This window comes from Neophocaena asiaeorientalis, unplaced genomic scaffold (genome assembly GCF_003031525.2).
Source record: "Neophocaena asiaeorientalis asiaeorientalis breed wild unplaced genomic scaffold, Neophocaena_asiaeorientalis_V1.1 scaffold43, whole genome shotgun sequence".
Lineage (NCBI taxonomy): Eukaryota > Metazoa > Chordata > Mammalia > Artiodactyla > Phocoenidae > Neophocaena > Neophocaena asiaeorientalis.
This window is the reverse complement of record NW_020173674.1, coordinates 12,791,213-12,796,560: the sequence shown is the minus strand read 5'-3', so window position 1 is coordinate 12,796,560 and position 5,348 is coordinate 12,791,213.

Below are 5,348 nucleotides of genomic sequence, written 5' to 3'. Positions count from 1 at the left end.
GGGCCGGCCCGGAGCGCCCCTCCCCCGAGGCCGCCCGCCCCCAGGGAGCGCCCGAGCTGCCGCGGGCTGCTGCCCAGCGGAGCAGAGAGGCGCCTGGCCCCCAGGTGAGGAGCCGGAAGTGATAAATAACTCCTGGGAGGGGGGGCACCATCGCAGCGAGGCCCTCCCAGCTGCAGCGTGCCCACCCCAAGCAGACCAGACAGGGGCTTCCCATCCAGGCCGCCTCAGCCAAATCTGGGAGGGAGATGAGGGTCCCTTAAAGCCCCAAGGAACAGGAGGGGCGGTGGGGTTGCTCTGCACGGCGTTCTGAGGGGCACGACCCCCGCCCCCCATCCACACACACGCGCACTAGCGTCCCAGGCCCAAGCGTGGGAGGGAAGAGAGAAGTGGAGACACCTTTGAGAAAGTGAAATGCAAGCCACAAACTGGAGGAGATGTGAGACGTCTGACGTCTGCCACGTACAACCCGCAATGGATAAACATCAAAAACACATAAAGGACTCTTGGAAATCCATGGGAAAAAACAGAAAACAAGTAATCCAACAGAAAAATAGATGAAAGACGTGAACAGGCCTTTTTACAGAAGAAGAAAACACAGTTGTCCAATGAACACGTAAGGGATGCACAAGCTCATTGGTGATAAGGGAAATGCAAATGAAGGCCCCAATAAGATGCTATTTTATACCGTTTGACGGGCAAAAATTAACGAGTCTGACAGCACCAAGTGCTGGAGAAGAGGTGGCGCCACGGAATCTCCAGTGTGTTGTTAGTCAGAGTGCAACTCCCTACAACCTCTGGGGAAAACAATCTGGCCTTATCTTATAAAGCCGAGGCCCAGCAGATCCCCCTCTAGGCTTAAAATCAAGAGAAACTTGGGCATGTGCTCCAAGAGACAGAAACGAGAACATTCAAAGCTGCACTGTTCTGAACAGCAAAAATCTAGAGAATAACCCAAATGCCCATGGACAAGAGAATGGGGAAATAAATTACAGAGGATTCACTCACACAGTGGCACATCGTTCAGTAGTGCAGGCAAATGAACCAGTTTCACCCCGTATCATGAATGAATCTTAGTACCCGTATCGTTGAGTGAAAAAGCCAGTCCCAGAAGACAGATACTTCCTATGAAGTTCAAAACCAAGCCAAACCATACCTCTATAAAAAACAATGTTGGTTCCTTCCTTTTCATACTTTTGTTATTAGGAGCTGACATGATTACCCACCTAAAAGACTCAAGAGTAATACTGAGAAATGATTAGAACCAGTAAGAAAATGTAGTTGGCTTACCAGGTATCAAAGGGATACATAAAAATAATTTGCTTTCCTGTGCACTACATTTAAAACGTAATGGGGAAAAGGGAAATATGTTCTTTTAAATACCCACAAAATGTAAAATACCTAAAAGTAAACTTATCAAGAGTTATGCAGGACCTATATGAGAACAATTGTAAACGTCACTGAATAACGTAAAAGAAAACCTTAAAAGAGCTTTTTTCCTTATTTAAAAAGAAAGGCCAGACTGGACAGAATGTTGTCTGTTATGTTTCTTAGGGGAAAAAAAGGACTGTTAACACTCTGATTCTCCCAAGAAGGAAGCAGTGAGATGGGATGGGGAAGGGGTAACAAGTAAGCAAATCTATGAATAAACATAAATTAAATAAAGCCCTGCGAAGGCTCGGATTCCTGTGCACAGCACACAGGCATTTCACCCCACTTTGTGCTCCTGAGGCAGGAGAGGGGAAAGGGAGATACTAAATTCATTTGGACAGACTTCTATTCAGGGTATAGGCAAGAGCTTGTCTTTCTTTCCAGAAGCCCACAGCGGGAATGGGGGTTGGGCGGGTGAAGAAGTCCCATTGTGTTCAGGGTACAGGGCTCAGGGCTCCAAAGACACAACACTGAGGGCCTGGACAGACCCAGAAGGCTTCAGAGAGGGAGTGGCCTTGTAAACGGGTGGGATTTCAATCGACAGAGAGAGACGGTGGAAGGGGACCAACAGGCCAGGCCTGCCAGGGGTAGGGTGGGAGTTACAAAGGGGGTTGTAAAGGCAGAGAGGCTGGACAGAAAGTAGTGAGGCTGGGCTGCCCAAGGAAGAGTTGCTGAGGGTGGGGGAAAGGGGCTGCTGTGGAGTCACTGGGGCATCATCAGGCCAGGGCTGGAAATTCAGGGGAGAAAGCACCCCAGGAACTCACGAGGGAGCTAAGGCTGCCCTGAGAAGAACAAGTTGAGAGAGGGTTAGGGTCAGGGGTTCCAGAGGGGCAGGTCCAGTTTGGAGAGGCAGAGCTGGAGGCCACAGTAAAAGCAGCAGGGCCCTGGGTGGGCACTCAGCTCTGCCTCACCTCCTCAGGGCGACCTTGGGCACCCTGAGCCTCAGATGCCCTTCTACATGTCTACCTGCAGCCCCCCACGGAAAGCCCTGAGAAGGTGAAGGCCTGCTTTCTCACAGAAGGCCATACTCTGGAAGCAGAAGTAATGTGCCCATCCCAGAGCCTCTAGCCCTTGACCGCCAGAGGAGGGGGAGGGTTGTCAGAGCATCGGCAATGCCAACGCCAGGCTGTGCTGGTCTCACAGCCGTCGCCTGGTCAGTAGGCCCAGAAGCAGTCCCACCTTCTAGAAATAGGGGGCTGAGACCTGGTTGCTGAGAAAGGCCAGATCAGAGAAATTGGTCTGCAGCCCCTCCAATCCCAGACGCCTCCCAACCACGCAGAGCCAAGCAGTGTCCAGGCTCACCCTGCCCTGCTGTGGTTTGTCTGCCCAGTGCCACGACCCAGGAAGACCCTGAGGCCTTCAAACTAGTTGATAGATGTGTTGGAAAACATTCATCTGTGCTCAGCGAGGAGTGGAGAGGGGTGGCCCCCACCCTGTGTCTTTATCTGTTCTTTTCATTACTGTAATACTTTCTTTATACACATGTGTCCACACATGTAAATAATAATAACATCTAATCCTTAAGTAGAACTTCCCATGTGCCAGGCATTGTTCTAAGTGTTTTCTGTGTTCATTCAATTTACACAGCTACTTGATATAGCAATCCATTTTACAGATGAGGAAACTGAGGCGTAGGGAGTTAATTAATATATATATCATATATTTAATTTACATATGATATATATAAAAGCTTTTACATATCTTTTTTACATAATTGCATAAATTATGATCATATACATGTTTTTACAAATTTTCCTTTTATATTTTTTTCTCCCCCCACCATGGAATCCATGTTACCATGCTGACGTGAGATCTTCTATATTTTTTATTTACTCACAATTATAAATGGACTTATATATGCTAATACCTATAATCACATGTACCTATACAAGTTTCCTTTTTGTCATTATTTTAAACTAGTGGATTATAGTAAAAAAAATTTCTGCATCTCTCTTTTCTCACTCGTCCATATTTGGAAGCCCCTGGCAGATCTAATTCACTGGTTTTCTTTGTTTTTTCCTCCAGAACTCTTCTTTTTATTTATTTATTTATTTATTTACCTATTTATTTATTCATTTATGGCCGCGTTGAGTCTTCATTGTGCGCGGGCTTTCTCTAGTTGCGGTGAGCGGGGGCTACTCTTCATTGCGGTGCGCAGGCTTCTCACTTCGGTGGCTTCTCTTGTAGAGCACAGGCTCTAGGTGTGCAGGCTTCAGTAGTTGCGGCTCATGGGCTCAGTAATTGTGGCACGCAGGGCCCTAGAGCACACAGGCTTCAGTAGTTGCAGCACATGGGCTCAGTAGTTGTGGCGCACGAGCTTAAGTTGCTCCGCAGCACGTGGGATCTTCCCGGACCAGGGCTCGAACCCGCGTTCCCTGAATTGGCAGGTGGATTCTTAACCACTGCGCCACCAGGGAAGCCCCTAATTCGCTGTTTTTAACAGCCACACACTAGTCCACCCATTGTCTTTCTACTTGGCCCTCCCGGCTCATGGTCATCTTCTAGAGTCCCATCCCCACCCCCCAATACGGAGTCTGATGGTGGAAATTCCAGGCCAGGTGAGAGGAAAGAGCAGTGAGAAGGCAGCAAGTGGTGTTTCTAGCTGGGTCTTGCCCATCCCCTTGCTGGTGGCCAGCAGCCCTCAGCTCCTAGAGGCAGGAATGCTGACTGTGTTATCGTGAAATCATTTGTATATTGTGAAGTGCTTTGCATATGATGGAGTGATTTGCATATATGGGGGGGCGCACCTTAGAGATCCCTGAGCAGCATCCCTGAGTGTCTTCCTCCCTTTGCAAAGTAACCAGCACAGGGCTTCCACTTCAGAACTCAGGGAGCAGAACAGGAGGGCGTCCCTGTAGACCTATGGGCCTGGCGGGTGAGGGAGACACGGGGCTTTCAGAGGAAAGCTGATCCCGCCTGGTAGGAGTTGGGGGTCTAGGAAGGGCAGATGTTGGAGTGTGAGGTGGAATCGGGCAACTGGTGCAGCCTGTGGGAGCCCTGTGCCCTCAGAGCCCCTGGTAAGGGAGAGTGACACAGGACGGACGAAGGAATTACCGCATGAGGCAGATGAGGGTCAGAGGCTGGGAGACTCCCACCCTGTCACAATCTCTGCCCCAGTGAGTACCCAAGTGCCCCTTGCTGAGTATTATATGGTCCTGGCTGAGAAGAATGCAAAGTGTAAATGCCAAGGCAGATTCCCATGACCTTATAAGTGAGAGGTGCTATCACATGCTCTGGGTTCAAGGACACCCAGGTTTGAATCGTGCTTCTGCCATCTGTGCTATTGTGTGACCCTGGGCTAACAGTATCCATCTCAATGGGATAGACTGAGGATTCAGGGAGACAATACACGCAGAGTGAATGGCACGTCGTAGGTGTTCAGTAAATTGCAGTTATAATAATGCTATTGTTTGCTGCCCCAGTCTGAGGTGAGGGAAGCACAGAGCCTTTACTCCCCCAGGTTTGGGGTTACCAGCAGCAGTGTCAGGCCACCGTGCATTGGACTCCAAAGGGTTACAAGCCCTGGAGACAAAGGCCTGAGGTTCCCAGTGAAAAACCAAAGCATAAAAATAATTCGATGAGTAAGAATAAAATTCCCTCTTCTGAGGTTCCCGGGGCTAGGCCCCTCCCTGCGGCAGGCACTTCCCCTTTCCCTTGCTCATGGAGGAGCCAGGCTGGGCTGACTCAGAGCAGGAGCGCCACAGCCACCCTCCTACCCAGACCCCGTCCCGGGACGGCGCAGTCTGGCAGCAAAGCGCGCCCCCGTGCGGCCGCGGCTGGGACTGCCTCCCGAGAGAGGAAGCGGCGGGCAGACCCGCAAGCGCGGCCACCCAACTGCTCGCGGTCACCGCGGGGCGGCCGTCTCCGCCCTGCGCAGCCGGACTGTGCTGTGTGCCCGCGGGGCCCCCACTTCCGCCCGA